The sequence below is a fragment of the Lissotriton vulgaris genome, chromosome 4_1 (genome assembly GCF_964263255.1).
Source record: "Lissotriton vulgaris chromosome 4_1, aLisVul1.2, whole genome shotgun sequence".
NCBI classification, from domain to species: domain Eukaryota; kingdom Metazoa; phylum Chordata; class Amphibia; order Caudata; family Salamandridae; genus Lissotriton; species Lissotriton vulgaris.
Window position 1 is genome coordinate 1093712248 of NC_141691.1, and position 27941 is coordinate 1093740188.

Below are 27941 nucleotides of genomic sequence, written 5' to 3' on the forward strand. Positions count from 1 at the left end.
CGTATTTATGTAGTGCCTATGTTCTTGTTTTTGTTTTGTTGTTATTCTATGATATGTTGGTGAGCCATGAGCCTTCATTTATGTTTACAATACAACGTGTTGCGGGACAACGTGGGTCCCAAATGCATTGAAAGACGTCTACATGTTCTCTAATAAAGGATATTACTGGAGCTTTGATTGAATGTATGAATTATAATGGAATTGATTTCCTTCCTTCTGAAATCACACAAATTCATGAGGATGATCAGTTTATTGTACAAGTATTGGAATAGGATGCATGAAGTGCATGAAACAATAATTATGTTATTGGCGCCAGGCTGTGCAGTATTTCCGTAGATTTAGCACTTTCAAATATAAAGTTGGAATTCAATAAAGTCCTCCCACGTTTCTTAGTGCTGAGCAGCTGGTAGAAAAAAGGTGCTGCGATGTTTGTTAGTGCTTTGCAGATAGGATAATGAAACATCTTTCTGAAACAGTAAAATGCACTAAAACGTGTAGTAAGTGTGTTCCACAAAATTGAACACATTTTCGGACTACTCTAAAAGGAGGTTTTTGAGGTAATTAAAAGTATCACACTTATGAGCCTTCAGAACATCGGCAGCCATGCCATCTCCAACACTCACTTTTGTAAAGCTAAGGAGTTAGGTCCTGAAACATGGAGTGGGCTGGACCCTTTTTAACAGGATAATACACAAAGTGCCCACACCAAAATTGTTTTCAAATACTTATTTTGAGAACAAAACCAAAAGATTAATTTTAGTTTGTCCGGGTACCTTTATTTATACCCTTATGGCTTTTTCAATTCTTTTTACAAACTCTTTTTTTCTCATTTGTGAATGAAAAAAGAAACATATATACATTCAATACTATTTACAACAAATAATACAAAACATCACTAATAAGAAAATAAATGTAACGTATACATCCTACATACAATACAGACAATACATTTCAATGTGTTTGTGCTTAAATAAATCTGTATTCAAAAATTACTTTCAGACAAAGTTAGAGAAGGAGACAATTTCACCAAAAGGTGACCACGTATAAAACCAGCTATCGCTAGTTTACTCAATCAATGAGAATATTTGCTCCTTAAGTTTTACCGACGCGTTTCGAATCCAAGTAAGCAACTTCTTCGATTCTCATCAGGGCTCTGTCTTTTATCTGCAATAGGTGTAAACAACAATAAAGTTGTGTTTATTAATTGAATTCACCCTCTCTTATCCCCTAACACACTGCCCACACCGGGTGTTTCCGCATATCTACCTGCGTGAATTGGGCCAACTGTGAGTTCTTTTGACTCGGATCTGTCCATTGACTGCTTGGTTATATCGATTATTCCTACAAACAAGAGATTTTTATTTTAAAATTTTTAAAGAAAGGAAGGGGGCTAGGTATTTTCTGAAAAATGTTTATATCCAAAGTGTCCTTTCTGACTAACAGACTTGATCGTACCTTATTTATGTAGAGAGTAGCTCAATGTGTCCATGGCACCGAGGCCCGTTATTTCTTTGCACACGTACTCTATAAAAATGTGTTTCCTTGCCTCTGTCAAAGCTTGTTATATCTCGGGCTGGCGGATTAATGTATGGGACAGGATTTAGTCTAAATCAGAGGACATTAATGCTGCGTCCCCACCCAAAGAGAAAATATTTGTGGATAACAATAATCCTTTTAAAGATCAAATCAGTCAATAGTTCCGCTATATTGATGACATCTGGCTTCTGTGGCAGGGGAGACAGGCGGAGTTATTAGTATTCCATGAATGGCTTAATGCCAGACATCAGGATATAACATTTTCTATTGAGTATAGCCAAACAAATATGACATTCCTGGACCTAGAACTAACATGCGTGGAGGGAGAGCTTAAAGCATCTCTGTATAGGAAAAGCACGGATAAAAACACAATTTTACACCATAAAAGTGCACACCCTAAGAGTCTAAAAGCTAATCTGCCTTATGGGCAATTGTTACGCATCAGGAGAAATTGTATTGAAGTAACTGATTATGAACGTCATGCACAGAAGTTTTGCGGGGAAATGGTACAGAGAGGGTACCTAAAAAAACTTCTAAAACATTCAGCCAAGAGGGCTTGATTTACTCCCCGGGAATGCCTACTCCAGGTTAAAGAAAAGCGAGAATTGAATAGATTGGTCTGTGTTACCACGTTTGGGCCAGACACCCATAAAATGAGACAGTTGGTCCTCAAAAATTGGCATTTATTGGAGGGACTTGAATGTCCATTCCCACGCCCCATCTTTGCATGTAAGAAGAACCAGAGTATAGGGCAACAAATCGTGAGAGCAGATATTTCATTACCAAAATCTAAAAATACTTTATTATCCCAATGGAATATGAAGCCAGTGGAAGGACACCACAAATGTGGCAATTGCGTAGCGTGTTCGAATACTACAGAAGGAAGTGAGTTTGTCCATGCCGGAGTGAAATGGAAACATCTAAGCTTCACAAATTGCAAAACGAGAAATGTTGTTTATGTAATAACATGTCCATGTAATAAGATCTACATTGGTAAAACAAATCAGCAAGTAAATACGAGGATTACCCAACATAGGTCCAGGTTAAAAAAGAAAGTAATGACGGCCCCCATGGTGGAACACTTTGAGGAAAAAGGGCATGGTGAGAATGAGTTTAAATGGTCATCTCATTCCTCGCCGGAAGAACCCAGAGAGTACGCCTCCCCCCGTTCAGATCCAAGGCCACCGAAGTCATCTGCGGCGTACCACAAGGATTATCACTCAGCCCAACCCTTTTTAACATCTACATGAGCCCTCTCGCAGCCATCGCACGCAAACACAACCTCAACATCATCTCCTACGCCGACGACACCCAGCTAATCCTCTCCCTCACCAACGACCCCGCCACCGCCAGAACCAGCCTACACGAAGGGATGAAAGACGTCGCCGAATGGATGAAGAACAGCCGCCTGAAACTGAACTCAGACAAGACGGAAATCCTCATCCTGGGATCATCACCCTCCGCCTGGGACGACTCCTGGTGGCCCCCTGCCCTGGGCACCACTCCCAAACCAACAGACCACGCACGCAACCTGGGTTTCATCCTGGACTCCTCCCTCTCGATGACCAGACAAGTCAACGCAGTCTCATCATCATGCTTCAACACCCTGCGCATGCTTTGTAAGATCTTCAGATGGATCCCCACCGAAACCAGGAAGACGATCACCCAGGCACTCGTCACCAGCCGACTGGACTACGGAAACACCCTCTACGCAGGAACCACAGCCAAACTTCAGAAAAGACTCCAGCGCATCCAGAACACCTCCGCACGACTCGTCCTGGACATCCCCCGACACAGCCACATCTCCGGCCACCTGAGAGACCTGCACTGGCTCCCCGTCAGCCAGAGGATCACGTTCAGGCTCCTCACCCACGCACACAAGGCCCTCCACGACCGGGGCCCCAAGTACCTCAACAACCGCCTAACCTTCTACGCGCCCAACCGCCAGCTACGATCAACCTGCCTCGCCCTCGCCGCCGTACCACGCATCCGCGGAGCCACCGCCGGGGGAAGATCCTTCTCCTACCCGGCAGCCAAGACATGGAACTCCCTCCCGATCCACCTCCGGCTGACCCAGGATCATCTCTCCTTCAGGAAGCTCCTCAAAACCTGGCTCTTCGAGCAGTAGCGGACCCCTCCCCCCCAGCGCCTTGAGACCCTTCCGGGTGAGTAGCGCGCTATACAAATGTCCATGATTGATTGATTGAATCCTTTTCAGCATGAATCAGACAAAATGTCCAGCGGACGTTGATAGAGTGCTGATGCAAAAAAGAGGCTTATTTAATTCTAAAATTTAATAGTACCCAAACAGGCCTCAACAATTTATCGGAAATATCAAGGTTATGAAAGTGCAGACAGGTTTTCTGTTCATAACCAGCTTGGAGTTTCTGATAAATCCGTGTGGCATGATGAGTGCAATATAGAATTATGCTGCATATTTCATGGACAGAAAAGCCTATACTGTTTGAACATATACTGAAGGCCCACATAAACATTTTTGAGTCTCGAGATAAGCTGGCTATTATCCAATGAAAAACTGGCTAAGTGGAGAAACTACGAGTACCATGATTCCTTTCTCCATGATGAAATATATACCGGATGATTCCAAAATGGCCGCTAGTGCGGGCAAAATTGGAAAAGTGATTGTTTGCAGTGGGAGAGCGAGGTAATTTGTTCCCTTCCCCTCTTAACGAATTTATACTCATGTGAACCCAGATTTGGGAGATCTCTAATGCGTGTTTGTTTACGCATTAGGAATTGGCAAGGCGGATGTGACCGAGAGTCACAGCGGGTTCTCGGAGGAGAACCGTTCGAGCAGAGAGGCAGGCCACAACTAACAGGTACATGCCGTTTGGGTGGGGACGCAGCAATAATGTCCTCTGATTTAGACTAAATCCTGTCCCATACTTTAATCCGCCAGCCCAAGATATAACAAGCTGTGACAGAGGTAAGGAAACAAATTTTTATAGAGTACGTGTGCAAAGAAATAACGGGCCTCGGTGCCATGGACACATTGAGCTACTCTCTACATAAATAAGGTACGATCAAGTCTGTTAGTCTGAAAGGACACTTGGGATATAAACATTTTTCACAAAATACCTAGCCCCCTTTCTTTCTTTAAAAATTTTAAAATAAAAATCTCTTGTTTGTAGGAATAATCGATATAACCAAGCAGTCAATGGACAGATCCGAGTCAAAAGAGCTCACAGTTGGCCCAATTCACGCAGGTAGATATGCGGAAACACCCGGTGTGGGCAGTTTGTTAGGGGATAAGAGAGGGTGAATTCAATTAATAAACAAAACTTTATTGTTGTTTACACCTATTGCAGATAAAAGACAGAGCCCTGATGAGAATCCAAGAAGTTGCTTACTTGGATTCGAAACGCGTCGGCAAAACTTGAGGAGCAAATATTCTCATTGATTGAGTAAACTAGCGATAGCTGGTTTTATACGTGGTCACCTTTTGGTGAAATTGTCTCCTTCTCTAACTTGCCCGAAAGTAATTTTTGAATAGTGATTTTTGTATACAGATTTATTTAAGCACAAACACATTGAAATGTATTGTCTGTATTGTATGTAGGATGTATACATTACATTTATTTTCTTATTAGTGATGTTTTGTATTATGTGTTGTAAATAGTATTGAATGTATATATGTTTCTTTTTTCATTCACAAATAAGAAAAAAAGAGTTTGTAAAAAGAATTGAAAAAGTCATAAGGGTATAAATAAAGGTACCCGGACAAATTAAAATTAATCTTTTGGTTTTGTTCTCAAAATAAGTATTTGAAAACGATTTTGGTGTGGGCACTTTGTGTATTTTCCTATCTCCGACACTCACAACTCTCTCTGAAGGAAGCGATGACGGCCCTGGACATTCATGCGTGAGGGTCTGATGCTGACAGTAGTTTTGTGAGGAGCGAACGGGTAGGTTAGAGCTGTTGATCTAATGCCACGTACACCAAGACACGGCAACCAGGGAGAGTTTCTGTCCTACCAGTGGATCTGTACCCCACTGCACACCTCCTTGCCATTCTCTGCCCAGCATACCTGTTTTCCTGCTGCGATCTTTTGCCCTGGACAGCGACCTCCCCTGTTTCCTCCGCTCACGCAAGTGGATACAGTAACACCCCCTGGAGTTGTGTCTGGGATGCTGTTGCCCGGAGTCACAAAAAAGAGCTTTTTACAGGTGACCCTGCCTGCAAACTTCATTAGTCTCCCCACTTTCTCCATAACAGCTGTGACTCTCATGCTCCCCTCGGCTGGACGTCAGCCCATCGCACCCCGGTGGAGATTGCAGCTGCCCAGGCTGGACTCCATAGTCCGCTTTATGTAACTTTCCAGGCGTGAACACGCTATGGGTAAACGAGCCAACGGGCCGATCTCGAGACAGCCTAGATGAGGGGCCTCGAGACAGGCTGCCAAGTACAACAGACAAATCCCATCTCTGTGACCCATGATTAACATGTATTTCGAGTGATATGACCACAAAAGGCACTGGTTTTATATTAAGGACAGAGCTTTGGACTATACCATTTCCCGCTGAAAGGCAATATTTCTCTCCATGTGTTCCTATACCTGGTTTGTGCTACCAGTTGGTAGCTCCACACCTGACTCAGTTATTGCAGTAAATGACCAAAGGGAGGGGGAACTGGATACATTTTAAGACTTTACGTTTTAAGCAATTTTCTATTATGCTGATTTTATGCATTGGCTGCTTTCCCTACAGCTTGCACAATCTTAACACATGAAATGTTTCCTTGATCTGTAAAAGGGGTTTTCAGGAAACTAGAAACATGGATTTGCAAACCATGCCTTTCTGCTCCGTTTCATCCACCTTGCATTTTTCTGTTTTGCTCTGCTTTCGTTTGTTCTTTTCTTCTCCTGTTTCTATTTGTTCATCTCTATTTTCTGCTTTCTTTACTTTGTTAATCTTTGGGCATTTCTGCTTTCTTTAACTCTCTTTTTCATCATTCTGTCTTTATTGTGCCATTTCCATTTTCCCCTTTATTTTATTTTCACTCCAGTTGTCCCCTTTGCACATATTTGTTGCATCTCCATTTCATTTTCCTCCTTTCTCTAGCATCCTTTCTGTCCCCATATTCTTTCCTCTTTCATTTCTATGGTAGGTAAAAAACATTGTCATTTACAACGCCAATACCTCTAACTCTCACAAATGCAAGACCAATTTGCATTGCAAATGCTTGTTCACCGGGTCAATGCTAATACGAGGTTTTACAGCTGGAATGGGGAATATCACACGCTACTAGAATTAACCAGGCCCTTTCCCTTGTGTTATGGTTTTTTTATTTACCTAGGGTAGCTTTCCAACTGGAAATGGAGTTCTTGGCGGGATGGCTAGATGAGGAATATACCATGTAAAAACATTTAAAATGTGAATTCATTTGGTTGTCTGAGACGCAGTTCATTGAGGAAGTCTCCACATCTATGCATTAATACAAAAATTGCCATAAATGGTAGCTCTCAATATTTTTAACAGTGGCAGCCCACTCTTACATCATCTAGAAACAGAATGTGCATGCTTAAAATCTGCAAAATTAGAATCACTAAAATTCAAAACAGGCAATAGCACAACAATGCAACACCATACACACAAAAACAGCGAAACACCCAATTACAATAAAACAACACTATAAACATCAACAATGCAACACGATGCAACAAAAAAAATCAACCCTCCTGTGGAATACAACAAAATACACCACCATGACACGCTTGTGTTGTTGCACCAATGTATGTTCTGGGGATGTCAGTGTGTTATGTGTAGTGATGCTGGTTGCCGATAAAAACATGAATAGGCCACATTTTATCACAGGAGAGGAGCAGGAGAGGCAACATGAGAGCATATAAACCCGTTTGTTTGGCAGCCGTGGCCCGTGGAGGGAGTTACGGTGGGGCAGGAAGGCGGGGCGGGGGAGGGGCAGGGTGGGGGATGCTAAAAAACGGAATATGGATAATTGGAGGTAAGTAAATAATTTAATTAATAAAACGAATTTCGTAGCGCGCACTGCATTGCATTGTGCGATGCAGGGCGCGCTACGAAATTGGTTTTATTTATTAAATAGTTTACTTACCTCCAATTATCCATATTCCGTTCTTTAGCATCCCCCACCCTGCCCCTCCCCCGCCCCGCCTTCCTGCCCCACCGTAACTCCCTCCACGGGCCACGGCTGACTGTGCTTCTTCCCAGTAAGAGTGTATATACGTCAGAAATTTTAACCTGGGCCAATTGCTAGAAAAGTTTAGCTTTCTGAAACATCTGCACCTAAAGTGTCTGTGGGTATAAGATCTAGTCAGCCAATATCACTGCGCATATTGATTTTTAATAAGCCACTGGAGTTCTTTGCAGTCTCTAGCTTCTACAGATATAAATCCCAGCGAGTGTTGTGTAGAACTAATCAAAATAATCTCATGTTTTTTTTAAATGTAACAGAGTTTGGTTGCACAACAAACAGGCACAGATGACCATTGCACCCACGGGGCACTTTTAATAATCAGCCTTTCAATATTTTGGTTTCCAAAGGCATAGCTACGCTTAGCAATTAAACATTTTATAATGTGTGGTTTCCACTGTGACTGACTGAATGAACACAAGGAGATGCTTGTATTCCTTTTAAAGGGGAAATGATTTAATATTGATGCTCAGCTTACAGTTAGTATGACTACTGATCACTGTCTTGGATCAGCTGGCTAGCAGTCTTGGACGGTGCCAACAACCTCAATTTAACACCTTCACATACTGTTTTTAGGTTGAGCCTCGGCAGTGCATGCTCTGCGAGGCATGCTGTATTGAGGTAGGGACTTGAAGCTCCGCCCACTCCCCACACATATTTTTTATTGGCTTGTGTCCTTGTCCAATGTAAACTTTGGCTGTCATTGTCAAACGGCTTAGTAGTCCCTCCTTAGTACCTCCTTGTCTCATTTTGTAATCTCCCATGGCGACACCCCCTGTTATGTGTGTTGCAGGCTTTAATTACAGCGTCCGAGCACTCTTTTCTCAAATAGCTTTGTCCTGCTGTCTCCTAACACTTTAAAAAAAATTGATAGCACGCATTTGCAATGCAATAGGTCTCGGATGTGCGAGAGTTTAACACCTTAGCTGCGTGTAAACATTTCTCCCCAGTGCTGCGCTGTCCATTAGAACTAGTGCTGAATGGACGTTCAATGGTCGTGCGCAGCACTGGGGAGGTAGCGCTGCTGACGACCATTGGCCGTCAGCAGCACTTAAGGGGTTAAGCTATTGGCATTGTAAATGACAATACCTTTTATTTATCTGTTTTAACCCCTTCCGTGCTTCGAACGTCCAACGATCGTCGCGCGCACTACCTCGCTGGTGCTGCGCACGACCGTTGGACGTCCGAATCCCGTTAGCGTGATCGAACGTCCGCACTGGGGCGGAATGTTCGACGCGCTAAAGGGGTTAAAAACAACACATTGATAAAAGGCATTGTCATTTACAATGCCAATAGCTAAAACTCTCATAAATGCGAGACCTATTACATTGCAAATGCTTGTTTGTTTTCCCATTAGCTCCCCCTTTGTGTGCATAGGGGACTGGCTACCCCAGATGTTAAGAAATACTACTGGGTCGCACAACTTATAACCATCAACAAGTGGGTATTTGCAGGGAGAGAGGAGCCCGCCTACAGAGCTGACTGATATCATATGGGAAAGGAAGGATATTTAGCAGCGCTATACCGCTGGTGTGCAAGGGATGTCTTGCCCACTCATACAGAGGTGGCACTACGAATATGGAGGGAGGCCACCCTATTTTTGGGATGGAAAGACAAACTGACTGATCGAACTCTGCTTTGGGTCTCTGACCTTTTGAGAGAGGTGGTGCTATTGAAGCAGTTTTTCAAATGGCAGACCATCAGGATTGAACTCTTGGGAGATGTATGGAGGAGGCAAAAATTGATCAGCTTTGAGGATCTAAAAGTAGAATATCAAATATCCGACAAGGAGTTCCTCCGGTACTGGCAACTTAAACAGGCCCTAAAGAGGCACGACCCGGAGGAGAAACATGGCGTACTATACCCTGCTTGTGGAGGAGTGTGGCTCAATGGTTAGAGCGGCAGACCCTGATGCAGATTTCTGGCCAGGGACCAGGGTTCGATTGCCGCCTCGGCGGGGTCTCTGGCTCAATTTCCTCGGGCCTGTTAATTCTCGCCTCGGTGCCTATTCTAATCACGGGCCCCACGCTGTAACTCTGGGCAATAGCTTGCTTAGCCTCCACACTGGCCCCAACAGCGCTAAGGATGCCTGGCTTCACCCTGGGGGTGCCCAGGAGTGGACACTTCACAGGGAAAGCCAGGAGGGGTTCCACAGCGGTATGAGTATCAGCGCCAGGAAGCCGAATAGGCAACACCGCAAGGTGACTGTCTGGTGACAGTGCGCTCTATAAGTACCATGACATTTACATTTACATTTGAGGATACGCTCGTTATGGACCCCATGCTAGTTAAGACGGTCTCACTTGTGTACAGGAAAATTACGAACAACTCCCCTGACCCCCTAGTGGCACTTAGGGAAGCCTGAAAAAATTACTTAGGGACATTGAAGGAGGAATACTGGGTGGAAGCGATACAGAGCCCGAGGGAGGTAGTAATTAGGACTCGATTCAGATTAATACAATTTTCCATTCTCCATAGGTCATACACTTCTAGAGTGCTCCTATATCGGACTGGGCACCGTGATTCGGACCACTGTGCAAGGGGCTGTGGGGCTGCAGCTCTTTTTTCCATAAATTATGGACATGCTCAGTGATCCAACATTTTGGAAGAAAGGTGACACAGCTCATCTCAGAGGTATCATATTTGAAGGTCCCTTGTGAAGTGAAATGGCATATCATGTGTATAACGGGGGAGGGAAAATTGCCTATAAACACTAGGATATGGCTTATGATGGCAGGCGTTGTGCCCAAGCGAAATATAGCAAAAGAATGAGGCCGCATCAGGGTCCGAGTGTTGGGAAATAGAAAGATGACCTGGACTGGTGTTGCAGTGCCGAGAAGGTGGTGTTCCAGGGTAGGGACTCAATGCAGAGGACTGTGAACCAAGGGTCGGGTTACAACAGAGCACAGTTGTAAGTGGGGGGTACACACACAGAATTGGGTTGTGCTTTTCGTGAGATCTGATTTACTACTGTGTTTTGATGGACATGCAGTCACCTAATTGTTGAATAAGACAATAACAATGTAAATGTATTGGGAATGTTGGCCAGTCCGTCGCCTCACTGCCAGGATATGCTTTGTTACTTAATAAAAAGAGTTAAAAAAAAAAGATGTGATGACGTGTTACAGCTGCACATTCAACGCTAACATACACGAGCTTGAGGAAACGGTCGTCCTATTCATCAGACATGCTCGAATGTTCATGCATACTGAACCAAGAATGAAGCAGCCTGAATCACAACCAGGATGGAAAAGTAAAAGCAGGCATTCTTTGAATTAGCAGTTTATCAAGCCAATGCAGTGCCACTCAGTACGTGCTGCTTTAAAGCAGTGGCTGATAGAAGAGATGCTTTCTGGCGTAAAGTGCATATTTATCTATAATTAGCAGACAATGCTACTTTCTGTATGCCATAAAACCAACCTTGATTAGGAGGCATGACAATGAAAGATAGGCGTAGGTGCTAAGCCTAAAAAAATACAACACCATGTAGAAACTACCAAGCTTGAACATCTTTTCGTTGGTCTTTGCAAGCCAAACAGGATTATACGAAAACAATGTATTGGCTATGTAGTGGTTTGAGATGCATGTATATGGAAATCCTATTTCTGTAACGTACCAGTGGGACTGCACGGTGTCCATTTGTGTTTTTAGATGTATTCAAATTGTAAGTGCTATTTTTTCTTTTGTTTCTCATGCCATCTTTGAAACTGCGCCACATGCTGAATTTGTAAAAAAATAAATAAAAAACGATTTTCGTTGCCCAAACCTCTGCTCAGAAGCCCCTCTGAGAGAAATTAAGCGTTGCCCCTACCTCACCCAATAACCAAGGCTGCGAAGTCTGGGGTCCATCTCATGCCTTTCTAATCCACCACCAGCCACTCCCTGGAACTTTTTCTCACTCTTGAAGGTTCCTGCATCTTGCTTTGATTGCAATTTTTTCACCTTTCTTTAATCCCTCTTTCCGCGTTGTTTTGTCCCTCTCTTTCCTGGTCCCGAAAAATGAGTGCATGGGGGGGGGAGGCCTGGGGGGGCGTGGCACCGGCACAAATTAAGCATTTAAATTACAACTGAATAGATTTAGCCATAGGGTAAATTTTATCGCAGTTCCAGTTGACTATGTTTGCGTGGACTTGCTGCTAGATAGCTTTTTCTTGTCCTAACAGTTCCCATGAAAAAAGGATGCCCCTCTGTCCAATTTGCTCTAGGCCTAATATAGCAGCTTATTTCCATTTCTCACGAACATTATCCAAGTGACATAAAAAAACGAATATAACGCTGTGGTTTATCATCGTAGCCAGAGGACCCGCACATGACCTCAGAATTCTGAGGCAAATAATTAGTCACTCATATTACATCAGCAACAGCGAGGACTCGCATATTTCAACACCTCATAATTCTAAACCATTATATTTGAATACATGAGATAATTGAACACATGACCACTTTTTGCTCACAAGTTAACCTCTCTTGGAGCTGAGAGCCTGAGGGATAAGAACTTCGTCTGTTTCTGCGGCCAAATTAATAAAATCTCACTTCTGCAACTCACCAGTTTCCCTCGAGATCATTTATGGGGACTAATGAGTAATTTAAGTTGTAAAATCGCCTTGTTTATGTAACTCCACTTTGGGCTATTGATTAAACTAAATTACCATTGCTACAGGAGCTATTACAGCCAGTGCAACATGCATTTAATACTGACCTTTAACATCAGGTAGACCGAATTCTAATTGAAGAATGTATTTTGCGCTGCATTACTAACATACTAGCCTTGAGGCTATTTAACCATGCCTGCCTTCTTCATTGCCTGCATGCTCACATCTAGTTACATTTGTGAGCTCTGTAGCAATACACTTTCCGTGTTCGTCCATTAGCATTAAACTTATAGAAAGCAGTGTTGTTACATGCTGTCTTTCATCAGTCTCCTGCCTTTGTGTCTTGTAGTCTCTTTTTGCCTTTGTATCTTCAAATTCGCATTACATTTTCTTCCTCAGCCTTCCACTTCATAGAGATTTCCCTTAGGTGATCCTTAAATGCAAATTCGTCTAAACACCTTGACCTTTTGATCCTAAAATGCTCCAAACAAGAAGTCGCTGATGTGTTTTGTTAACGTAATTACCGTTGAGAGAACATGGTTGGACTTCTCAGATTAAAAGCTCGTGAAACAGCTGTGCGCATTTTAATGGCTGATTACCCGCTCAAAGGGACTCTGTACTGAGCAGACGCTCAAACCAAACCTTGGCTAGTTAGGTCGAGATTGAAAAGTGACTTCACACGTTTCATACAACGACCGTAAAGAACACAAATCTATATTTCTTAAAGTTGTATTTTGCATTATGGATGTTATGTGTTCTGTATGATCTCAGTTCCCTAGACAAATACACGGTGAAAAGAACGTATGTAGAAGGCATCGTCCTGCTCCTCACCCCTGAATATGCCGTACAGGCAATTCATTTGCCAGAGATGGAGAAGAAGTTCACATTGATTCTTCCCCCAAGCACAACCCATCGCTTCACAGTAAGTGAAACCCTACACCTGGACATGGCCATCATCTCCAAAGAAACCTACCTTGCAAGTGTTGTTTATGGATCTCTAACTTGAGGGAAGCCCTTGCGTGTATTTGTGTACGTATGATGATTTGTACAACCTGAACCTAGTGACAACACAATAGAGCTCCGAGGACAAGGGAGAAATGAAATGCATCAGGGTTGAGCGAGTGGGTAGAACAGGAGCACGAAGTGCATAAGGGGTAAAGCAGAAGGAGAGAGAAGAGAATATAATGCACAATGGTGTGAAACTGTAAAGAAGAAGGAACATGGTATAGTAGGCTGGGTGAACGGGCAAGTGGCAGCTGAAAGGATTCAGTAGGGGTGGGTAAGAGTAATGAGAACAAAGAAGACATACTGCAAGGAGGTGACAGAAGAGAAAGCAGAAACACACATCTCCCAAGTAGTGTAATGTGCATGGTGGGGAATGAGGTGACAGTGTTCTGTGAGGGAGCAAGGCACTTGTTGGGTAGGAACATGGCATCTTGAGCTTGAGGAAAAAGGGATTCAAGTTAAGCAGGACATGGGTTGACAGTATGGAGGGCATACTTAGGGTGGAGGGGTGGATAGAGGGGCTCAGCAGCAGAGCTATTAAGAACAGCTGCTCATCAAGAGGTTACATAGTAAAGGGTGTTGTATGAAGAGGAGCGTCTTAAACTCTTTTCTGATGTGAACGAGAGATGGTGGTTGGTGTTTTTGTTTTTTGACTGGGATGCTGTTTCAACCCACTGGGGCATAGTAGGAAAAACAATTGTATCTGTCCTTGTTCCTACTGCATGTCCTTAGATTTGAAGTCTAAGCTTACCTTTGGGAATTGGGCCCTTAGACTTGCCCTAAACTATAGTTTCAGATCAAAACTAGACTTCAGGTCTAATTTTATCTTCGTGAATTGGGCCCTTAGACTTTAGGTCTAAGATTGCCTTTGTGAATTAGGCCCTAAGCATTTTTTCAATAGTCCCACTGAAGCAGCTGGGTTCCGCGTTCTAGATTTATTCTGGAACTGAAGGCTAATGTCTCTTTTTGTCTGCATGAAAGTGTGGAGGCGAGGAAAATTGTTAGCCAATCAATCATTACTGATTCAATGAACTGGGACTCTGAATAATCACCAACTCCAGATCCAAAGTTTAGTTAGTTTATTACAAAGCCAAGAGCAATTGGCCATACAAGCACCTCAAGACGAGGGTGTAAAGATATATTGTAACTAATACAAAGCCAAACCTATGGGTGAAGTTCAGTGCAGCATACATAGAATAACCAGCTCCAGAATCAGGATACATAATATGATGGCTCCCACGTCCAAATTAACCTTCATTGGGGTTTGTTGGTGAAAAGCATGAATCTATTCCTAAACTACTGCTAACAAGACATCCCTACTTAGCATTCCCCAGGCAAGTTCCGTAAAGGTGTTCGCATGTAAAGACTTCCTAACAAGTATGTTCACGTTGAATGGGTCAGGTAGCATGAAGCAACAGAGCTCATTCTAAGATGCTCTCTCTTTCAAGGTAAGGTAGAAGTCCCCGGACACTATCCCTAACTTCAATTCAAGAGCTCAGGTGCGTCCCAGAATTCATGGCGGTGTCACCCCATCCAAGCAAGGCACCTCCTTGTAGGTAAATTTCCATGGGGCATGGATGCTCCCAGGCCTTGGCTCGATGACCTTGATTCCCAGGCTCTCTACAATTAACTCTGTCCCTCATTATCAGCATCACCGTTCAATGTATCTTCTCCTCCCGAAGCCTTTAATTCCTAAAACAAAAGCATTATTCTAACTAACAAGGATGACTTTCTACACCGGAAACAGAAATGTGGGAGAACAAATTCCACATGCACATGAAATTCACTAGCAAATCTAATTCAAGAGCTTCTAGGGAGAAATACAATTCAGGTCTACAGAAATCGGCCAACATAAGAAACAGCACATACATTCATAAAGCACACATACAAGTGAATATCATTACCGAGCACATTTAAATCAATGCATTACATAAATAGACTAATCATTGAAATCTTTGTTAGCCACATGGACAATTCTACACATTAAGGTTTTCATCTAGTCACATGTAATTGCAAAATTGATTTATTCACGTTTAACTGAAATACCTCCAACACTTCACTTTTCACATTATTACACTACACGATCTAATGATGCAAATGATAACACAATAAAGGATTATATGCGGGACGAACTATCCATAAATATAATGCAACCCTCCAACAAAAGAGCAAAATCGTGCTCTAGCAGTCCCCCCACTGATAACTAGTGTCATCATACACATTTCCAACTACCTGTAGAAAGAACAGACCTAAACAGAAGTTGTAGCCAGTCTTCCCTGTTGAAACTTCTCCAAGTTCTTGAGATTTTCATAGTGACTGTCCGGAAGTCTCACCAGTCTCCTCTCTCATTGTCTACGACGATTCTCAACCTTTCTTGACCGATGCCATCTGTTCCTATCAACAAGATGATTCAAACCACAGCTATTACTATTGGTTTCAAGATATTACCAAGAATTCATTTCCCAAGATTTGAAAACCCACTTCCAACTTTCCCAAATCCATTATCAACCTTGCTCCAAACTCCCTCAGTTGGCAAATCACGTATCTCATGATGAATCTCAGTGATGTTACTCATATATTTCTTGAGATCCTTGCTATGGTCTGAGATATAAGTAGAGCACTGTTGAACCCTCAGCATTTTACAGACTCCACCCTCTTTTGCTAACAACACATCCAAAGCAAGATAGTTTTGCATCACCATAGCTCTTATCTAGACCGTCTCTCCTACAAATAGCAATGACTGAGCTGTATTGACTGACAACTTATCCACTATAATCGACAATTTTCTAATCTTGGCATCATTTAAAACTGCTCCCAAACTTGGTATCAGTGCTCAACACATCTTCAGCATTCTCTTCTGCGCTTGTACCACACCTATCAATTTGGGGACTTCCCTTCTAAAGACCTCAAATCCTCCACATGGTATGTCTTAGGAAACACAACAGCCACATAACATGTGCCATACCATTTCAGTGGCAACCGGAAATATGCATTTTTCCCACACAGAAAATACACATTCGGCACCACTTGTACGGTCTCTTGCAAGTACTTCTTTGCAGTGATTTCATTTGTGAAGAAAGGATCACACACAATCTGTCCAAAAAATATCTTGTCATAATATGTCTGTACTTGTCTGATACAAAGCTTTCCTCACTGTTTCCAATCTAAAGCTAGCGGACCATAACTTCCTAAGGGCTAAGGCCTTGTGTGCTAACTCTTCTTTGGTCCATTCAAAATTTATTTTTCTATTGTTAAACTTAACTGCAAATGATCTATGTCTATCTTCTACTTCTTCTACAAATTTCAATTATATGTCAGTCAGCATACATGTCAAACTATGTCTATGCGCATAAACTGTGTTTAATGTAATAGTAGGTATAAAATACTTTCCCATTCTATCTTCTTGCTTATACTAGTCTTACTTGTTCAAGTGCTTGTAAGCTGGAAACTCTGATAACACTTCATCATAATTCAAGAAATAGTATTCATGATTACCTTTACCATAAAACATAATAATCAACAAGCTACAAGTGATACCATACGTCAGAGGCAGATGATGGTATATGATACCTTCCTCAACTGACGCAGTTAATTGCATACACACATACCAATCTCTCACATCTATCATATTTACATACTAATACAACAACTTCGCATAAGCATTCAACATATAATCACCTTTAGACAAATCTACGTGCAACAAGCGACTACTTTGATCAATCAAAGCACTGTCAGCTCCTAGTGTACCCTCCATGTACTCCCACCCCATCAACCTCTGCTTTGTGTGGACCTATAATGAAGATAGTAATGACTATTGCTATGACTACAATGACTCCTGCTATAAGTGTGCCTATTACACATTTGTTTCTAAGGTTCGAATTTCCAGACTCCATTTTCAAATGAGTTCAGATTGTGTCTGTAAGAGGATCAACACAAAGTCTCCTCCTCTACCTCTCACTATTGCACAACAAAGTTCACACACAGTTCCTTGAAGTCGTTGAAATAGTTTTCTCAGTTTGTTGCACAATTATTTACAGAGCTCAAAGACTTCCCTAGCCCTCTTTCTTCTTCTATGGAAAAGTCCCTAATATTATTCTCCTTCCACTTGGGCCTAGGTTATCTTCCTTTGAATACATTTTTTTATTTACAGTTCACACTTCAGTTTACCTCTCTAACAAGATCAGAGCCAATTTCCTTAATGACGCGCTGTAAAAGTTCAGTTCGAAATGCAGCAATCTGGTGGCTGATACCCAAAAGTTGGAAACGTGAGATCTTCCAAAATCAAGCTCCGTAGGCCACTTAGTCTTGGTGGATCTGTTACAGTCAATGTCAAAACTCCATTAGTTTCTAATACAGGGACCAACAGTTCAATTTCAATTATCAGCACTGAAGTTCCTCGCCTCACTCATCCAGATCTCACTCTACCGGACCTCACTGTTCCCAGCCTCTCTTCTCGATCTCAAGCTCCCCTGTGCTCATTCTGTGTCACTTTGATCAGATTCAGACTTTTCAGATAATGGGAGCAAGATCTCTTTCCGTTGCAAGTCTCAAGTTCTGCCTTTTTGGTCTCATGGGCTAATATACTCTTGCAACCTCAGTTTTCTTTCGCAGTACTCGCCCACCTTCCCCACCAGTCTCTTCTGCTGAGTCTGACTTTACACCACTCACAATGTTACCGTCTCCCTCAGAGTCTGTACCTAGGCCTTCTGTAGCGTAAACCCCTCAGCTTGACCTGGTGGGTATCCAGCCTCTTCAGGAACCCCCACAGCTTGGCTTTCATTCTCCAGTGGCCTTGCAACCACGGCTAGATTCTCTTCAGGGAGAGGAGCTGTTTCTTCAGAGGGTCCTGAAACTCTGCATCTATGGGAGGAGTGAATCTAGTTTGGCAAGCCTCCACACTTCACAGCAGTGTTCATCACCCAAATCACCTGGTAAGGACCTCGCCAGCGTGCATCAAGGCCGTTCTTCCCCAGATGTTTCCAGACCAAGACCGAGTCACCTGGTCACAGGTCATGACAAAGGTCCTTCGAGGTTGGTGCAGTCACAGCTTCAACATGGTGAGACACAGTACAAACCACTTCAGCCAACCCCTGGCAATAATCAAGGATCAAATCATCAGTGATATTTTCAATGCTGTGGATGGCACTGCAGGCAAATGCATCACCCTCTCCATGAGATTCCAGTTCTCCAATCTGGAATATTGAGCAAACCCATCGGCACCAAAGGCAATGTATCAGGCAAATTCAGAGACGCTGAAGTACACACTTTCACCATTCTCATCTTTAGAGTCCCATTGATCTGCTCCATAATGCCTGATGCCTCTGGCCTGTAGTTACAGTGCAATCTCTGATCAACATGTAAAGCAGTGTGCAACAGCTTCATGATCTCGCTATGGAAGTGAGTTCCTCTATCTGACTCCAATGAAGTTGGAAACCCGAATCGTGGAATGAGCTCCCTCAACAATAACTTGCTTCTGTGAGACTATTACACCTTTGAGTTGGATATGATTCCACCCACTGTGAAAATACACACACCACAACTAGAATGTACCTCCGCCCATTGCACCTAGGCATCTCAATAAAATCCAGTTGGATTTGGTTGAAAGGACCTGCTGACTTTCCACTGTGACTCGAGGCAACCACAGTTTTCTTTCCAACATTCATCTGCTGACGCGTAACAGATCAGTGACACACTCCTTCGGCAAACACACAAAACCTCTGGTTAAACCACGTTTGTCTGAACGCTCTCACCATAGTATCACTCCCAATGTGAACTGCTCTGTGAATCTGTCTTGCCATGGGACTCAGTAAACAATCTGGTAACACAGCTCCACCATCTGTTGAGACCCTAATACCATCATCTCTTTTTTCACAACCTGCTTTAATCCAAACAGCTTCCTCTTTGTCTGACACTTCTCCCTGCAGATGCCTGACCTCATCCCAGGTATCCGCTATGGCTAACATCATGCTAAGTTGGTCTCTCTGTGCTCTTGCCTGAATAGTCCCCATTAAAAATGTAAACATGAATAGCGCAAAAGCAGGTAACTTGGTCGGCTTACTTGTTCCAGGTCTCACAAAATCCTCCCCCTTCGCATGGGCAGCACACTTCACAACTACCACCTCTTTTGGTAATAGAAAGGCTTCCAACAGTTGTCTCACATACTTTCCATTTCTGCTGGGAGCTCCTGATGACATTAAGAACCCCCTCTGTGACAATAGCTGTCCGAAGTCATGAAACCCACGAAACCGTACTGGCTATCAGTATAGATGGTAACTCGTATTTGATCTGAAACAAGGCATGCATGTGTCAAAGCAATGATCTCTGCTACTTGTGCAGTGTATATTACCTGTAGACAAGCAGCTTCCACAACTCCTGAAATGGTACAAACAACAAAATCTGCTCTCACGGAACCCTTGTTGTCTCTTAGGCATAAACCATCAACAAAAAGGGCTTGTCTGATTAAGGTAGAGGTTCATTGACAATATAGGGTCTTGGTTTGGTACAAAGTTCAGTCATATCCAGTTCTCAGAATCTTCTCCTTCCACTTGTCTGATTAAGGTAGAGGTTCATTGACAATATAGGTGTTGGTTTGGTACGAAGTTCAGTCATATCCAGTTCTCAGAATCTTCTCCTTCCACTTTAGGAATGGGCATCAAAGTAGCAGGATTTAACAGAGAACATCTCTTTAATGTAACATTTTCAGATGCCAGAAGAAATTGTTCATATCGGGTGAACCTATTGTTAGTCATATGTACAGGTGGGCAGAGTTGCACTAAGTGGAATTCTTTGGAGTTGCCTGAAAATTCTGGGATTCCACTCCGCTCCGCCCTAGGCCAGACCTCAACTTACATTTGCCGGTGGTCCTTCCTTACTTTGTATTTAATAAAGGGGGGGATGGAGTGTTGTGTGATTATGTGTAGCAGGACCCTTGTGGTCCTTAACGGACTCCATAGAAAGTTGTGCAATCAGTTGGGAGGTGTTTTGGTGGCTCTCGGTGTTGTCAATAAATTCAAATGAAAAAAAACTTTCTTTCAGTCGATTGACCATAAAAGTGCATGTACATTACAATACCATTTCATTAAAACAATACATGTGGGCACGTGCTTAGACCCCATAGCCTTGGGTTAAAATTACTATCACAGGAGCCAGCACCCCGTAAAATAGACATAGATGTGTACAAATATAAAACATTAATGAAAACAAGTATATATCATGTTGCAACCACTAAAAGCGCACTTAAAACCGCAGGTAATAAACATTTGTAAAAATGGTCCCGCTTTTCCTGCCTTCCGCAAAGTGGTTTGGCCTTACCTGCTGTCTCCATCTGCCATTCTCGGTCCAAGGGGACTGCAACGCTCAGCCTGCTTCACGTGGCGCTCAGCCACCAACATCATAATAAAGCGCCAAGAGGCGCTTCATAAGCGGCCATGGGCTCCAGCAGTCGGGTCCCGCTTTTCCTGCCTGCCGCATAGTGGTTTGCCCTTACCTGCTGCCTCCGTCTGCCATTCTCGGTCCAAGGGGACCGCAACGTTCAGCCTGCTTCACGTGGGGCTCGGCCACCAACGTCATAATCAAGCACCAGGAGGCGCTTCATAAGCGGCCGTGGGCTTCTGAAGCGCAGGACGTGCACGGGGTGCCCGGGCGAAGCCCAGGCCAAGGGCGGGCCCGTCTACGCTTGTCAGAGCCCGAGGAGGCTGGACTGGACCCATCTTCTGACATCTGGACATTGGTGTCGATACAAGTTGTAGTGCACAGGTAGTGTTGTATATTTTTATTTAAAATTACTATTTGTGTTGCATTGTGAGGTTTGCGTGTAATTTAGTGTTTGACCATGATTGGTAGTCTCAATATGAATATCTTTAGGGAGTAGCAGGTACCCTAGATGCATTTATTGTCCGGGCAGAATGCTATTGACTCACAAGATTGAAATAAAGGAACGGCGTCTTTCCTTAGATCCATCTAAACTAGAGAGACGTTCATCATTGGGCATTTTTAAATCCAATTCAGGGGACCTTGTACAAACGTGTTCTCCAAATGTGCGAATGATTTCTCCTGTGTCAACTTTGGACGTAACTTCAGATGTGGTCTCAGATGCACATAGCCGGGTTTCCAAACTACAGAGCCACCAGTAAAACGAAAGCGGGGCACTGGCTCTCCAAAAAAACTAAGAATACAAGGGGAACTCAATTTGCTAATCATGCAAATGACCATGGAGTATCAAAGTCTAATTCTGTTGGTACACAGACTGATGCAGTTCCATTCTTCACCTCACCAAGACATGATATTATTGGGGACAATACTATTGCTGAGGAGTCTGCACTGGTAATTGCGCTAGTTTGTATTCAAGAATTGATTGACAAAAACGTTACCCTTTTATGGGAAAAATTGGATTGGGTGGATATTGTTATGAACAAGTTAAGTGTTAGTAATGCAAATCAACAACCTGATGCTACTGAAGGGGAGTGCCTGCTAACAACAGTAGATGCAAATCTAATCACCAATTCTCATAATGTAAATGGTAAAGCTAAGGAACACCCTATGTTGAAATACAGCACTAGGGAAGAAAAATACAGGAAATATCCTCAGGTCCTAACATGGAATGTCTGGGCTCACATAGTACCCATCCTGAATGTTTAGTGTTTCAGGCACTGTACCAAGTAATTTGATTAGTAGTACTGTAGATGGTTTAAGAAACAATTGCTTGAAGCCTAATACTGATGTGCTGAGTCTACCTCCAGCTACATGCCCCTATGTATTAGTTTTGGCTGATGTCCCTACTCTTAGGGAGAATCAGAGGGAGTCATGGGCTGATCTATGCAACAAGACCTTGGATTGGTTAACAAAATATAAAAGATTCCATCCATCTGATATGAAAGAGATTTTAATGGTCCGTAGAGTTGGGTGGGTTGGTCAATCCTCCAAGAATATTGATGGTGACTGCATGGTGATTAATTTTCGCAGGCCACAGATGGTTTGTTGTTTATTAAGTTTTAGCCAGCTAACCTCTACCAAAAGTACTACTATTTGCGCCCTTCCTTTGGGTTATTTTTATAAACCTTTATTTGGGTCTTTCGTAAATAAACCTATCCCTACTCCTCTGTTCAATAGGTTTCAGGCCTTATCAGACCTAAATGCTCAAGACTGACAACTACCTGTACTAGAATATGAACTATACTTTTCTGATGGTTATGATGGTACCCAGGTTGCTGCATATACTTTTCCAATTGATATTTGAGATGGTCAGCTAGCCGCAGTCACGATTAAGGCCTATACCGATTTTAGTATTTTAAATAGGAATGTAGGAGGACCACAGTTGAGAATTGGTGACCTGGATCAGCTATGGTCGAGAATTGAACAGGATACAGCCATGTTTCAAGAGACTTTAGATATACCATTGGTGCCCTTGTCTGGTGACTGTGTGGTCACAGTTGAGGCATATCAGCCATCATATACTAATAGCATGTGTCCCCTTGATCCTGTTAATGCAAGATGGAAAATGCATTTAATAACCAAATTAGGGAGGAAGGGCAATCAGATATACGATTGACGTCCTGGAACATAGCGGGTTGAAAAATAATTTAAGGGATGTAGAATGGCAGGAGTATATTGGACAAAGTAAAATATGTCTTTTACGAGAAATCTGGGCTTTGGAAACTCCCCATAAGGTTGGATTTAAAACATATAGTGTCAATGCTATTCCTTTGGTTAGAGGTAGGCCTTCGGGAGGTCTTGTTATTTGGATAAAAATAACCCTATGTATTGATATAATTCAGTTGGACCTTCCATCACAGGATTTAGTTGAGTGAAGATTCGTACACAGGATAAAACTGAAATATATTTAATAAATATTTATAGCAGACCAAGTCCAGCTAGTAAGGAATCTATGCTGATAGACCAGTTAGATCAGTTCTTAAGTTCAATTGATCCAAGGGCAATGGTAATTGTGGGGGGCGACTTTAATCGTAAATTTGAACCGGTTGTGGGATTTGAAAATGTTTTTGAAGAGGAAGATGTGGCAAATAACGCCCCCCTTTTGGAAAGTAGCCCGGCAGTACCTTGTACAGTTGCCGTTGCACAACTGATAAGATTGGTATCAGGGTATGGACTTAGAGCTTGTAATGGTAGATTACCTTCTGATAGCCCGAATGCAGCCACATTTAATAGGGGTAACTGTAAGAGTAGTTTTGACTACATGTTGGTATCTATCGGCCTTTGGCCAATTTTACATGACTTGGTAGTTGAAGATACAATTGATAGTGATCAGTATCCCTTACACTTGACACTAGCAGATCACTTATTCCTTGACGATAGAATTGATAGTGATCAGTATCCCTTACACTTGATATTAGCAGATCACTTATTCCAACCAACACCTTTGAATGATGGAGATACTAGCATTATTGTTAATGAACGATTAGTAAGCAATAATCGTAGGGCCTTAAAATGGCCATCTATAGGGGGAAATGATGAGGCCATGAATCAGATTTAATGACATTTTTGTAGACATCATTTCTCCACATGTTGATTTGCCTGCAGAAGAGTTCCCAATAAGGAATATACATTATGCATTGGTAGATGCATTAAAACCTATTTTGAGTAGGATTCCGAAAGAATGTAAAATGGGGAAATTGATGCAAGTACTTTAGATAGCCCTTGGTGCAATAAAGAGTGCCGTGATGCAAAAAAAATAACTTATTCTGCCCACAAAAACAAAAAATGTTGTGGCCCTAAGTTAGAAAAGGATTAAATATGGGATGATAATATCTAGACTGGATTGATTTGTGCAGCTAAAACCAAAGACCATGCTGGTTTTTAGCGATTAATATCCAAAGGTAATAAAGGGGGAAGATGTAGTAAGGATCTCTTTTTAGATGCTAATACTTGGGTCAATCATTTTCCCCCTTTATTCAACATCCATGAGTGATATAACATTCAATCTGCAAGATTATGTAATAATCCCAAGTATAGCCCTCCTATATTTTAGTTTGGAAGACACTCTGGCAGCAATTGATGCAGTAAAACAGGGGACAGCTCCAGGCCCTGACAAGATACCAGGAGATTCCTCAAGAGGAAGGGTGACACATAAAAAGTATCATGGCAGAACTAGAGGAAACAAAGAACCACAACAAATTCAGGCTTGCAAATTCAGGCTTGCAAGAGATAAATCAAATATTAGTGTCATTTTCAGATGAGGAAACAGACTGTAGATAAGCATGGAGCTTCTGGGGATCGTCGAAGGAGCGGGTACGACCATTATGCGTGATCTTGCAGAAACAAGGATGCAGGATACCATATTGAATGTTCAGCTGACGCATTTGAGGACGAAGATTCAAAAATTATTTTCGTCGGGCATTGGTTGCATTAGAAAGGTCCTGTGAAAGAAAAATGTTATGCCCTGACCATACAAGACAACGTTTAAGTCTGGCAGATTTGAGCACAGTCATTAGTTCGGTAAACTCAAGAAATAATATAATAATACCACGGGGCTTAGAGGCATTGGAAGTGAGGTGCCCCAGGCGGTGAGCTCGCTGGATATTAAGAGGATGGGACGCAGGTTGGAGGTCCAGAAGCTCATGCAGGAATTTTCGAACAAACGACACCATGTCTGATCCCTCAACATTCTCCGGAACACCATATAAGCACAGGTTATTTCTTCGATTACGATTTTCAAGGTCCTCTGTGTGGAGCTTGATCATTTAGATTTCTTTTTCCAATTGGGGAATTTTAGAAGAAGCATCCTGCATATCACTGACATGCTATTCAAGGTTCAGGACTTTACCCTCCATAACGACCCATCTCTCCTCAATTTGTCTAAGCTTCCCATTAGTAGCAGACATGAAAGGCTGGAGACCCCGTACCTCCTCCAGAATGGAATCCAAAACAGGATTAGGAGACGAAAGGATAGGAGAGGGGGGGTCATTTTTGGGTCTCTTTGGTTTTGTGACTGTGTGAGTAGATTTAATACTGTTTGCGTCATGAGACATTGCGACGGTTGAATAGCGCTGTAAAAGTCAAAGAAATAGTAGGACTACTGACGAGAATGGCGTAAAAGTCTCCAATAAGACAAATAGAGGACCGCAGAAGCACAAAGTTGAAGGCCACAACCGCAGGAAAGCAAGAAAGAAATGGCAACTGCAACTCACACCTACACTGAATGCCCAGAGTCCACAGTAAGGTGAAAAAATACCCTCACATGAAGGACAAAATTCTCTCTATTTCAGTGAACTTGCCATGGATCATGATAAAAAAGAGAAAAAACAAGGTGGACAGCATTCAGATAAGTATAACACAGTCATATTCGTAGGTGGCGCAGAAAATAATGCCTGACAAGACCAGCTCTCAAAATGGCCGCCACAATCATGAAGACTGAAGTTCTGAGGAGAGAAGCTGTAATAAGCGCTGCCTGAAGAGTAACCGCTGTGCCATACCTTGTATCTGAAAATAGAGAGGCAGTCAGGATATGCCATTCATGTGGAGGAAGACTGCCATGATTTCAGGATGCAGCCGAGGAACAGGTGAGTGGACGCGGGCTCAGCGGCTCAAAATGGCGGCCGCCCGCGTCCCGATGAGGAAGAAAATTGCCGAGGGGAGCTGCGGTCAGAAAACAGCATAGAAGTCGCCGAATCCGCCCATATTTGCTTCAGGGCATAATCCGACTTGGATCTCTCGGCACGTCAGGCGTTCCTCGGCCGTTTAGAGGGCAGAGAATGAAGTACAGCGCGTAGCTCTGCGGAGCTCACGGGAGAGCCGTCCGTCCCCGACGGCGCGTAAGCCACGCCCCCCGTTTAAATGACATTTCAATAGTTGAAAAAATGGGCATTTGTATTCACGTAGCCTTAACTGTAATTATCCAAAATTTTGAATATCTCAGAGCATGAAACAGTCTACACATAACAAAAGTCTTAGGTCTCAGATAAAACCACCGTCGCATGGCAAGTGTGTTCATTGAGAGGAGCTTTTACCTTGCCGTTGCTACCCCTTGATTCTCTAGATTCGATTTAGGGGTGACATTGTCGCTCCTGCTGGATACACCCCCACTTTAAACTAATTTCCTGAAAATGTATTTATCACCAGAAACAGCTTTTGAATCACCTGATCTAATAACCCCCACCCCCACCATATACACTCGGTCTCGCCCCTCTAATCCGGTAAGCCACACAAGTTTGTTAGAGGAATACACTTTTTGAGTAAATGCAAAACACGCACAGTTACAATGTTTTTGATTCGGCATTGAAGCAATGTAACAATCTTCTGGAGAATAGTGTGTTATACACCTATACCAGTCCTTAAAACGTAGAAATACATATTCCAAGCCTGGTTGTCCCTTCTCTGTGCTAAGAATTTGTGGAGTTACAAATCACTCTTGCCACTATAACATGTTAACCAATGAAGTAAAGCTTACAATTGCCCTAAAAAATGTTAACTACCTGTGTTTAAAAAATTGTTTTGGGGCTTTTGACCTTGGGTGCCCTGAACGGAAATGGACTTAGCATGTTTACAATATAGTGATCTGGGGTGCAGAGACAGGTGTGTTAACAAGAGTATCATTGTTTTATTTCGTTTATTAGACCGTTTACAAAAAACAACATTCTCCCCAGAGAAGCACCTTCACAATCATCACTTCCACAACGGCACTTCGTTAAAAGTTATCCATGTAGGGCAATCCTGTGTGCTATATCGATAACTCTTCCGATACAGTAAGGGCAATTTGCATTTCTGTGTCATCTGATATACTGTTTAGTTGAACCAAGAACAAATCCTATCATATGAAACCATTTCTTCCCGAATTTTGGTCCTGATTTAGAGTTTGGCAGATGAGATACTCCATCACAAAAGTGAGAAATATCCAGTTCACTGCATTACAAGTGCATTATATTCAGTTGCAATTGCGATTCCATTATGTTTGTGATGGAGTATCCCACCCTCCAAACTCTAACTTAGGCTCTTAGTTAATTGGAGTGGTGAATCCACAGCAGTGATCTTTATGTTAGTTGACGGTGTCTACGGTTTGTGTGCAGATCCACTTAGCTCATCATCTTCCAGAGACTGTACTAATGAGAACTATTGTCTTGGGTAAAAAGTCACTAGCCCCCCAAACCCTGCAGTTTCTCATGCTAGGCCAGTGCCATCTTAATACATGGTATGCTGGGCAGTTGCCCGGGGGCTCCACGACCATAGGGGCCCCTTGCAGACCAGATTTACCAGTAATTTTCTGTTAAACATGTTTATTCCTGTAAGTGGTTTTGTAGGCAGGGTCCAGTGCACTGCTTTGCCCAGGGGCCTATAATGCTGTTATGGCGGCCCTGTGCTAGGCCCAAATGTTACTCAGTACACTGCATGTGTGTTTGTGTGTGTGACCTTAGACAAATTTAGAGGGATGATAGAAGGAGGTTTTGTTAAAAATACAGGGGCCCAGATTTACAAACACTATGCATCAAGTTTATGTTACTGTATATGCGCAAACCTGACACAAAGTGTAGTGGTGGTGGTGAAAATTGAGATTTGACTTTGATTGTAACCAAAAGTAAGGCAAAGCTAGGCAATGCGCTGCATTGTGATACTTTGCATCAGGGGTGCATTCCATACGTGGTGCATGGCCATCAGTCATGGCCATC

At 42.7% G+C, this 27941-nt stretch overlaps 1 protein-coding gene across 4 annotated transcripts in view; it reads left to right on the plus strand.

The window, feature by feature from the left end:
- SLC9A3 (solute carrier family 9 member A3) overlaps positions 1-27941 on the plus strand; it is a 1201500-nt gene that overhangs the window by 124973 nt on the left and 1048586 nt on the right. The gene's annotated exons all lie outside the window — the stretch shown is intronic.